The sequence below is a fragment of the Venturia canescens genome, chromosome 1, assembly GCF_019457755.1.
Source record: "Venturia canescens isolate UGA chromosome 1, ASM1945775v1, whole genome shotgun sequence".
NCBI lineage: Eukaryota > Metazoa > Arthropoda > Insecta > Hymenoptera > Ichneumonidae > Venturia > Venturia canescens.
In genome coordinates, this window is record NC_057421.1 from 28,914,179 (window position 1) to 28,926,825 (window position 12,647).

Below are 12,647 nucleotides of genomic sequence, written 5' to 3' on the forward strand. Positions count from 1 at the left end.
CCAACCATCCTGGAACCACTGAATATTTCAAGAAAAGTATCGTGCTACGTCGATTTAAAAATTTCAACTCTGAAAAATAATCTCCCCAAATATCTGAACGATGTTGAATCGTAACTTTTTATAAATCGATCTCATAAACAGAAATTATTCATTCATTCAACTAGGCTTTGAATAATTCACAATTTTATCAAATATTCGGATAACACTATATCTTTGAAAAAAAATCGTAATTCGTTCACAATGCGACGACGATTTGCCATCTACGTGTATGCACACGCGCGAGTGGCTCTCTCGTTCGAAAATCTCAAGGGCCACGCGTCTCATTGGGGAAAAAAAAAAAAAAAAAAAAAAAAAATACCACAAGGCACACGCGTTCCTCAATGTGGCGGTTTGCGACACCCACGTGCTCGCCTCTCGTGACGGCGTGAGCAGGCTGGCTATGGAGGAGAACAGATCGTTCCGATGCTGGACCGCATATCAGCGTCTTGCCGGCGCGCGCCACAACGTCGCGAATCAGAAAGCAATCTTCTATATTACTATGTATAGTATAATGTAATATCAAGGGGAGGAGAAAGGGGGGAGAAAGAAAACGCGAAAAGGAGAGACCAAAAACCGGAATACCTGATTCGACATGCTTGAAAGTACTTCTATATCGAAGTAATCGGAATACGAGATCGAAGGGCGAGAAATAAGGCGGCTGCTGTGTTGCTCATTTGCTTCCTTGTTCGCGACGACAGTGCACCAGCTCGGTCGAAATGATTTTATAGTCTCAACTTCGCAGCAGCATGCATACATTTCAATGGAAATACGCACGAATATACGAGAACTCGTGACTGTATTTCCTCGTGTTTGAAAATCGTCCAATTGTTCTTCCGATTATTTTTCGGAGACTTGAAACCGCCAAATTATTCGTTAAGGGGGGTTCTGCTTCAGAAATCCAAAAAAGTCGATTATTTTCGGGAATTTTTTCGGATAAACGGAAATAACTCATGACAGCGAACTTTTCGGTATAGTTTCAAGGATATTTCAAGAGTACAGAAACATTTTTTAATATGAGAAATACTGAATTGTACATGCTTTAAGCTCAAAGTCTGATTGTCAAAGTTTCTCAGCTGCCTACAACGTGGAAATCGTAATTATCAGTCTGGAACAAAAATTCCAACTTTTTTTACATTTTCATATATTTTCCTTCCATACAAACCTGAAAAAAAGCCCGAAAGAATTGCGAAATTCGACATTTTTACCGAGTTTGAAAAAAAAACGCTTCTTAAGAAGAAGAATATCACTTCAACGTGCTGTAAATATATAATTTAGCAATATTTTCAGGTTTTTACAGATTCTTACGGAAGGAAAATATGTGCTGAAAATGGAAAAAAATTAGTAACTTTTATTGCAGACAATAATCACGATTTCCCCATTAAAAGCTGAGAAACTTCGACAATCAGATTCGGCGCATAAACCATGTACAAATTAGTATTTCTCACATTAAAAAAACGTTTTTGTATTTTTTAAATATCCTTGAAACTATACCGAAAAGTTCGCTATTCTGAGTTATTTCCGTCTATCCTAAAAGAATTCCCGAAAACAATCGGTTTTTTGCCTTACTAAAGCGCAGGAGCCCCCCCTTAATAGCAAATATTTATGAAGTGCGGAAGGGCTCTCATACTTCTGAAAATAATGATGATTCATCGATCGATAAAAGTTTCAAGCGTTTGTGGTTCCTAAGATTTAGGCAACCATTTCGTCATTTCGTTGGATCTCATATTCTTGAAAACTCTGCTAATGATTAGATATAAGTCAAAAAAGACATCGTCTCGAAAATTTATCAGTATTCAATCATAAATTCATCAACTTTCGCTGCATTTTGAAAAGCTGGTTTGTATAACAGCGTCGATGAATCTTCAGATGTTAAAGTCGTAAAATTTGTTTGATATATTCGAGTGATAAAAAAATTTTGGAAAAGAGTTATTGGAATAACGTATGGCGAGGGTTAGCGCTTGGTTAATTTCGAATTCTGTTTATAAATATATGTATATATATTGTGTGCCTAGCTAGGAATACTTATATCGTAGTGCAGAAATAGTACTCGTAACTGGTACAGCGACTCGTTCCGTCCCGTAAAGTATATTCGTCGCTATGACGAAATAAACCGAATAAATATACCTGACGAAAGCCGGAGAGAAACGTATCGAGAAATTCATTGGAGTTGGTATTTATCATCGCTGGACGTGGAGCTGTAAAAGCAAATTGACTGGCGATCGTCATTAAGTGGTTTTTTTATGGTCCTACATGCTTTTGGAAAAAAAAACTTATTCAATGGACCTTCGTGCACTTATCTGGTAGTGCTCATTTCTTTACGACTCAAATTATAGATTAATTTACGACCATTTTCGGGCTTGAGAGCAGGATTGCCGTATCTGTGGAAATTGATTGCTCGCACCTGCTATTAATACATTAAATTTTCATGTATTAGTGCGATTCTACTTTGTATTTTGGATCGCTTTTCGATTTGAATAATGTCTGATTCATATCATTTGGATGAGAATCGAATACGCTGCGAGGAGATGTTTTTCTTCGTTTTTGCGGAAGAGTAAAATTGCTAAGAGTCACTTTGTACGATGGCACGTCGTGGACAGCGTAAAAGTAACGCTTCGAATGTTTGTATATCAACGAAAATTCCGGATCTTGTAACGTATCAAAGGGAAATTCTACATTCAAATACCAACTTGGGCACTCGCTCTCGACGGTCATGCCTCTTTAATAATATCTCGCAAGCGAACGGGATTCCGTTGTGCACATGCGTATAAAGGGACTGAAAATTCGCTGTGTCGTTTTCCGGGAATTTCCGTCAACGTTATAAAAGCGAACAGAGAAACCTTCGCTTGTTCATCAAATGGCTACCTGGAAAGCGATATGAGACATGCAGGAGCAGCGAAGTTCAATGAATAAAACTGAAACCATATCAATTCGACGCAATTCGATGTTTCATACCCTCAAAAACATTTTCCATCTCCAATTTCCGATAAAAGTGTCGATTTACGGCATCGCATAAAAAAATAAAACATACGAAATTATTAAAAAAAATGATAGCAATAATAAAGCAAAGAGAAGAGGAAATCGATTTTTTCTCCAGAAGACAAATTTTCTATTAAATTTATTTCAAAATTGGGTCATTCCGAGAAATTGAAAACGAGCTGGCTTGTTATCGGCTCGGCACAAAATTATCTCATTCTTCCGGAATTCAGCTATACAGCGGACCGTTTGATTATCACTCATATTAACGCTCGATAAAATAACTATTACGGCGCGTAATTGGCAGACCCTAAAATCATTAATGGTCGACGCTAAAACGTTTATGAATGTGCTTATGTTTAGGATTGCGTTTGAAGTGTCCGTTTGTAAGTTACGAGCATCCCTTTATACGGGACATACACGCAGGATCTCGCGACGATAATGCGGTTCCGTCGTAATCATTGCAAACTATGCTTCAGTGAATGCTGCGGTTATACGAATGATTTACCGACACTATGTTCGCCTGTGTGCGTGCCTATGTATGGAGTGTCATCCACTGCACTTATAAACGGCGTTGCTTTCATTTTGTAACCGCACTTCTGAGTTATTATAGACCATTTTATACACTCCTCAAACAGGCTCCATTTTCATGATAAATTATTGGTGAACTCGTGATATTTTCTCAAAAAAGTATTTTATTCTCTATGTCTTTAAGGTAGATCATGCACGAAACGATTTTCTTGAAAAAGTCTTTAAATTTACACAGAGTTCAAATGATTAGGCGACTGACACGCATATCAAATTTTAAAAAGTTCGTCTTATTGGTTATTTAGATAAACCTGTTTAAATATGAATAAAAAGTTCTTACGAAGTTTATGAAAAGGTATATAATAAAACAATCGATAATGAAGGTCTGGGAAAAAATTTGAGACAATTGTTTTACTACTAATAAAGATATATTACGTTAACGATTGAGCGAAAGTGGTAATGAGCACTCGTAACCTTACATTCGCTTATTTCGGCATTTTGTTTCTTCTTGGCTCGGCCCATTCCTGTCACAGCCTTTTGTCTTTTATTAACACTTTTTTCTTGATCCATTTCCCTTTGCGCTTTCTAAAGCGATTTTTTACATAAAAAACTATAGTATTTTAGCCAGGGATGAACGAAATATTCGGTTCAGTTAGTGATGGATCCCCGTTCAATCAATGGCTTGTAATTTCATTCGCCAAAAAATAAGTTGAAAAAATGTATTTACAATTTTGAATGAACAACTCTGACATTAATTTAGAGTGATAATATCTTTGATTTGGAAATAAAAATCAATCCAATTTAGGCACCCATAAAATACGATCCTACGGGCATGATCTACCTTAACGACCGAAAGTAGAATACGATCACTCGAGTTTTCGAGGGTCAAGAACTCGAAAAAATCGTTTCCAAGCATAAAGAATTTTTTAATAGCAGTGATTTGCAATATGACGTACTCTTCTCAATTCAATCATCGAGAAAATATTCGTCTTCTATATTCCAGACGATTGATGTAAGATTGAATGCACCTATAATTGGTAGTTTTGCCGGAGTGGAGAGACCGATTCAAAAAATAAGAAAAAACATAAAAGAGCTTCGCAGTACTACCAGCCCGGTACGCCTATATTCGTTCCATGAAGAAGAGAATTTATCGATGAGTTTTAAAACAGGACCGTAGAAAGCCCGCAAAGCCACAAGAATCTTCTTTCTCGTTCTTCACGATTATACATACACATACATTTTTTTTATTATTTATTTGTACGTGTATACATACATATAGTAGTCCACAGGCAACCTCGCAATAACGAATGTTCAATCTGTCCAATTAAATACTCGAGTATAACTATACGTACAAGTTCGGGATGAAATCAATGCCGAGATATGCTCGAACACGCAGACACAAGCTCAACAGTGATGAGAGGCTGCGAACTCACGTGTCTTCACATAAATCATAGGCTTTCTGTGATATATACAGCAAGCTGGAATAATCATACTCTTGCAACTCCTCTTGAATGTGCCCTGTGAATGCTCTTTATAAATTGGAGCAATTTTAATCATTTTTCTGACCACTAGCAAACTCTCTGCTATTAATTTTGACACAATAATGTCTCGGGTCTTTTCTATTGGTCGTTTGGGAACATTGGTCTCCGAGTTTCCTGATTCAGTCAACTTATAATGTGGAAGGATCTACAAATAAGGTCTCACTTATTCGTCGTCGTTTAACTCTTTTGAGTCGAGTAGGATTCAAACATTTTTTCACTCAAAATTTATTATCGTAACGTTTTATGATTTGGTGTATTGTTAATAGCTGTTTCTATCGTATATAAAAGTACGTGGAAGCGGTGCGACGAGTTTCAGAATTCTCACAGGAAGAAAATCGATGCGACGCAGCGAGGAGCCATTACGATCGTGGCCGCATTTTATCGCACATTGTTTTAATGTTGGAAGCAGTTGGTGGGTTTTTGTAAAATACTATTGAAAAGAAAATGGCTCTTTTTTTATCCGTCTGTACGTATTTTGTGCACGAGAAAATATTCAACGTCTCTCGTCACACATTTCCAACGAAATGCGCACGTTCCTAATTTTCCAGACTGAAAGTTTTTCTTGGACGATTTGCCGACCCTACTTATATGCTAGCACACGTTCAGTAAAATTTTCCTCCACAGCAGGGCGAATCGCTATTCTCGATCATAAAAGAATTTTTCCTCGGAAATTGTGTACGAAATTTACGCCCTTTTTCGTCAGTGAATGCGCGATACATAACGAAACTTGATACACATTTATCATCTCTCACCCTCAACCCATCAATTTTCCGAGCCACGTTCTACGGACCATTGTTCAGGAAACTTTCATTCGCTCCCACCCTGAAACTATTATATGCTGCTCGCTCTCCCAGTTTCTTTTCTTTTTTCTTTTTTTTTTTTTTTTACTCACCGGTTCTATTCACTCTAACTTCTATTTAGCAATGGGATAATCCCCGGACAAAACTTTCTACCTAGATTTTTTTCTCGCCAGGCTTTTGCTTCATACATCGAAAGATCCTGCTTGCGAGAAAAAAAAAATCACTATTCGCTAGAATACGAGGCGAGGTAGATTTCCTAGCTCTGGGAACATTTGCCTTGCCTACTGATCAACATTTTCCCATACCACGTCCCTCGGGGATCAAAAATATTTCGATGGATCAGTCACGACGTGATCTTCGCAGTCTTTGCAAAAGGTCTGCACATTCTGGGGAAGAATTTTCAACTGTTTCAACAGACAATTTTCGTCGCAGATCGATAGCTATTACTTTTTTTTCTATCGGGCATGTCCTGCCCTTATCTTCATTGCGAATTTAAGCACATATATGTGCACGCGTATAATAACGGGGAATGATAATCTTTGGATCTAAATTTCGGCCCAATCCGTGATCATTATCGTTCCGGTCACGCTCGCGACTGGGACGGCCTCAAATTTTGCACGTCCACGGGAAAATAGTAGCCATGTTCCATTATCAGTTGAATGTTCGTGGTTGTAAAAGCACATATGTCGGACGTTAAACGACATTTGCGCGTAATCGCAACGTGAAATCTTGAAATTAATGCAATGTCTCTCCCGCGAAGAACACAGGAGGATGGGAGAGAGAGGGAGAGAAGAGAAGAGAAGGAGGAGGAGACGGAAAAAAGTATCGCATTAATGCTAGTTTTGACCCCGGTGCATAAGGCATTTGAATATTTTATTATTCATGCATAAACCGTAGTTGGCGCAAATTTTAACCTGGTTTCATTTATTCATCATTTCATTGGACTTGAAACTTTATGGAATTTATTCCTCGAGTTTTATAGATATCGCTAATTCGTTAAAAATTGTTGAATTAATATTTATTACAGAGATCACGTGATCGAATATTTCCTCAATTAATCACGTGGCTGAATTAATTTGTAATCACTCCATACTTTGTTCCCTTTGTCATACATGAAACACAGATTCGTGCAAATTCGAAGAACTTACAGTCCCTCATTAACGAGAGTGTTATTCCTTGGTCAATTTCGGCTTGATCTTTTTCCACTCACGGTTTTATAATCGTGAATCCACGCAACGTAATTCAGTAAGACAAAGAAATTAAGTTTCTATATATGAACTTATTTAATCTTGTTCCATTTGTAACGTCGGCTAGTTTTGATGAAGAGTTTTCAACGATCATTCAGGATAATGTACACGAATTTGAAATTTTTTTTCAAAATCATTTTGGCATTCAATATCGAAGCTGAATACTTTTTTTTGCCGGATTATATTATTTGCATACAATCATTGTTCAAAATGGTTAAATGAATACGTAATTTTCTATATAATCGACGGTGAATTTTGTAATGTGATTTTTGCCAAAGTATAATTATGATTATTGAAACATATGAAATTGAAAAACAAGAAAAATTCAACTACTACGATGTTGATGGGTTTTGTTTTTTTGGGGGTTCATGTTGAGTACGAAAAAATAGTCTTGACAACACAAACAGTTTGTCACCAATTATTGAAGTGACTATGACGCAGTTGACTATTCAATGTTTCGTTTGAAAAGGTTACGGTGAAAAGTTACAATTATTAGTCATTATCTACACACAATTGGTTAGCGATATCCACATGCAAAATTATCAACCTACGAATCATACATCTTTTTGTATTAGTCGTCTCACAGAATTCTAGTCAGGGTTATATGTCGATTTTGTGAGACCTTGTTGAAATTTATGAGTTTAATGTTTGCTTGAGATCATGAGTCTGTAATTTGTTCGAAATGAACACCTATTTATTGACAAGTGTGAATTTAATCTAAATACCCCATTAAATTTCCATTCAAATCTTTCCAGATGAAAGAACCACAAATATTCTTCATCAACCAAGAGAAACGAATAATCCAATATTGATCCTCTATTCAACAATCATCGTTTAGTCAAAAGTATATCTTGGCGTGAGCACAATATGAATGAATTTTTGATAAATTTTGATGGAAATTAATTCATTTTGTCTTTCAAAAGTTTTTCGTTGGATAAATAATAAATCGCTTGAACTAACAACGGAATATTTGATCGACGGTTCTAATCGGACGCTCGAGTCATATCGACTGGTCCTCATTTCGCTTCCTTTATTCGCGGTGAATTCACAGTAAATTTTAATGAAGATGATATTTCGAAACAAAAATCGTAGTCTACTTCAGCACCACCTTTTATTTATTACGAATACCACTCATGTATCAAGAGATACGTTTGATACGTCTGCCGCTCGATGTGAAAGATCCGTTTAACGGTGGATATCGGGAACAAACGTCGGCATTCACGATAATTTCATGAAACGCTCGGGTATGATTTAATCCCAGTTCCACTGGCTGTTGGCGAAAGGGAAGCCATAAGATTCCATAATTTCCGTCTAAGTGAACTTACATTCAGCCTTTTCACTTTGTATAGTTGTCGCGGTACACACACGGTAGTCTGATCCCATATATGAACCATTCCATCTTTAATCGTTAACTCCGTTTCCATCAGTTTTGTTATCCCATCAGCCTCCCTTTGAAAATGGACGAACGAAATACCAAACATACCCAGGAAAAGTAAAAGTTGTTTAAAATGAATAACAATATTTATGTCATTCCAGCAATTTGTATACAAACGATTCTTTCTCGCAGGCTTCCAAAATTTTACCAATAGAAATTCAACTAATTTCATTCGAGATGAAATGCCAACATTGTTTTTTCCCATTACCAAAAAAAAATTTCGCTCCCACAAATATCGGTAATATTTTTTCAACCACTTCGATGAACGTAGCCATCGTCGAGTCCGAGATATTTATATTTTTCCCAATCCTTTTGCAAAAACAAATAAGCGATTGGGCTACTGGAAAATGATTGGAAAATTTGGATGTCTTGCGACTCAATAAAATGTTTGTATTTATTCGAATTGTTATTCCAAGCAATAAAAACTCTGCACAGATTCGGTTGATGCTTTGCATTTACCCGTATTTCAACTTTTTTTTCGTTTTCACTGTCAAAGAATAAAGTTGATGCCGCGTGAAACCGAACTTCCTGTAGAATGCGTGAGAGTTCGCATTATCCGCTGGAAAACTCTGATTATGCTTCGTGTCGGCCGACACGCTATTGGTCACATTTAACGTATACACGCAACGTGATATCTCATGCGGTGATGTGTCCAAAGGGATGCGAGAGAGGCTGCGAGAGCACAGATCGCTCGTCGGCCTCGCGCGCGCGAGCTTGTATCATGTAAATCGCTGGGCTACTTTACAATCTGGTGCAAGCTACGCTTTCGCAACATGTTGGCAAAACCCACTTATCTCACATGGATGTATACGCGGGTACGTGGGTACTATTTTCTGGCCACCTTTACCGCGTTGAAATTTTATCACGATCGATTCTCGCTTGCGTGATGTTCGTCGATCGTCACTGCCCAAAACCATCAGTCACGGTTCTGTTTTGAATGACACTTTGACAATAAGATCTATCCAACAAGCCACGCTGGTCCAGTGAACGAATTTTCTTCAATAGAGTGAAAAATAATTCACTTTTCAACCTCGATTATAATTCTAAATAGAACGGGTGGTTCCAAAACAGAAATAATTGCAATTCGAGTGAATGAATTTACAATACGGAGTCTATTAAATATTTACGCATAATACCATAACTATAACTGATATTTGCGTAGCCTCGAATTATGATTCACATCACGGCTTTCATGAAAAGTGACGTGAATTAACGACATTTAACGTCAATCGATTATTACCAACGTTACACGAGAGTTCTTATCTTTCTAGTTTTTCTAGAAATAGCCTCAAGCACTAACATGAGTACCGAGAATGTACAGGGCAATCGAGGAGCTGGGTTATTTGTGTTCGACGATCTCCCAGCTCTCCCGGAACGGTCGTTTCACTGAAGGAATTTATTACTGTTAACAACAATCAAAATTCGAATGGTTCGAGCGTCTGCAACAACACATCATTTTGTAATGAATCCCAAGTTCCGGTTTATCATAGAAATAAAATCATCTCCTCAATAATTGAAATGCACTTTGTAGTAATGTACTGCGTTAAAAACTGAACGGCCCACGAAGATAGACTTGCACACAATTAGAGTAGCCCTCTGAGGCAAGAAATGGAAGCAATGGTTTTTTTTAAATATTTTCCATCTTTTATCATAGCTTTATATGCCAATACGACGAATACCAAATACAAAACATTCAAAAAGTACGCAAAAGATGCGAAAGTAAATCCACATTTACAAACATCGTTATTTGGCAAAATACATCGTATTATACGTAATTACATAAATACACGTTATTACACAAAATACGCAAAAAAATGCAAAAGTAAATCCATATTTACAAACATCGTTATTTGACAAAATACATCATGTGATGACAAACCACATAATCAATATGCTATACTGAATGAGTCCGATAAGGTTGTTCATTACTTAAAAATGTACAACGATAATGCAGCAAAATAAATCACCTTTACAAAACCAAAAACCGCACTATTAGAAAGTATCATTTTTTGTACCTCATCGCTCTGTTCATACGTTTGAAACAAAATCTAAACACACATTCTTAGAATCATCAAATATTGAGACGTATTATATTAAGGATGTAAAAGCGGTTCGTACTAGTCAATGGACAGTCTTTGACCATATTTTTCCAAAGAAATTACCACGGGCAATCATATATAGCACAATATTATTAAGAAATCTTGTAATGATTTTTTAATGGTAAATAATATTTAAGTTCATTTCATTACGAAAAGGATTTTATGCAGAGTTATTAACATGACTCGGTAGGGCAGTGTGAAAATTTTACGTCTGACAACATCGGGCGTAGTCAGTTGACAGCTGAGGTTAGAGCTTACTATAACGACAAAAAAGTTCCATAATGCATTGTACAAATGTTTACATTTATAGGTTGTGCGAAGTTGCCACAACTTCACGGGGTTGCGAAATCCTGAGGTTCCGGGAGCATTTGTCGTCTTTAACTTTATATTTTTAATTCAGATGTCCGTTGACCTCCTTTTTTTAACGAACCGTTAAAATCCTCAGGGTTTAATGCATATAATAGACGTTTTTTATGATTAAACATCTCATATAAAAATACATGAAATTTTGAGTTGTACAGACTTCGAAGTCATTGTGGCTATATATGACACATAAAATTGTGTTCTTTTGACTAAAAATATTTCGATTAAACAGTCGTTAAGAGATCTTGATATTTCACAGAGATTAAGTTTTAAGCTTGCTGGACTATAATATACAAAAAAATTAGAGTGTCACCTAAAATGGAGCCTAGTGCTTATACGTCCTTAACGTGTTTGAAATCAGCGTAAATAAAATCCATCGGGGATTGAAAAAGGGATTTTGATATTTCTACACGAAATAGCCCATGCTTGGTACATAATATGCACAAATATGCAACTGAGGGTGTGTTTCAGCAACGAGACAAGACAGAACACATGTGCTTGTATGAGTTTCTTGTATACGACGTTCCGGAATCCCGGTTATTATCGCGTAGATCAAGGAACGTCAGCTCACTGAGACATTTAGGCTAATGGCTCATGCCTATCAGACCGTCTGATTTGCAAGCTAGTTTACACACTCCTATGTTTATTTGTATGTATTCTAGTTGCGTTTCTCACTGTATGGACAGAGAGCACACGTCGTGTATCTGCATATAAATATAACCGTGTACATATTTATCAGTCAGTGTATTTGTATACGAATATAGAGACGTCGGAGCCAAATTAAATCACGTGGAAATTTGGAGTATCCGCATTCCTGAGGCAATCGCTCTGTGCTTCGTATAACTTACCTTCGCAAACTGCCACCAATTCGGTAATTAATGCTTCAACTTATTTTTTATAAGACACAGTCGTCAAATCGATTGATGAATTGATTAACTGTTTTTAGGAGCGTGGATAACTTCACTTGGGATTTTCGAAATAGAAATTCTTTTATACAGTTCGATCGATTAAAAAAAGACTCTGTCAGCCTATGCAGGACGATGGCAAAAATGGGCTGAGAGAGCAAAGAATATCGATTTCGAAAATGCCAAGTGAGGCTAGTCGACTGATCCATACTCTTAACACGAAACACATTTTTCGGTGTTTCAGCTTCCGTGGGTCCTGAAGCTTGAAGAGAGAAGTTCCTGGTGTAGATGATATTGTTTTTTTTGTGATTAATTATTCGTGAATATATGAAAGAACAGTGAAACATTGAAAGCTTGTTATTTTGGTAAGAACAGAAGGTGGAAGTTAGAATTTAGACACGAGCGATTGAATGTACTCTGAGAATCGTTATAGTTCGGTACACCGAGCGTGAAATTCATTAATATTTTCCATTGAACTGTTTCGTGATGAATAAAATCGATGAGAGAGCAGGTCATCGTTAAAACGTCTATTTTCAGTCTCTACTTTTAATTGAATGCTCTCCGTCGTTTCACTTATTTTTGATAACCCTTTTTCGAGGTCAAGAATGTATAAGCACGAACATACAGCGGTCCAAATTCGCACAAAGTCTTTCAAATGTTCGAGTCCACGAGCACATTGCCGGCTGTACGAGTTATCGTCGATGTGCACAGTGTAAT

At 36.9% G+C, this 12,647-nt stretch overlaps 1 protein-coding gene across 4 annotated transcripts in view; it reads left to right on the forward strand.

The window, feature by feature from the left end:
• Syn (synapsin) overlaps positions 1-12,647 on the forward strand; it is a 109,232-nt gene that overhangs the window by 76,525 nt on the left and 20,060 nt on the right. The gene's annotated exons all lie outside the window — the stretch shown is intronic.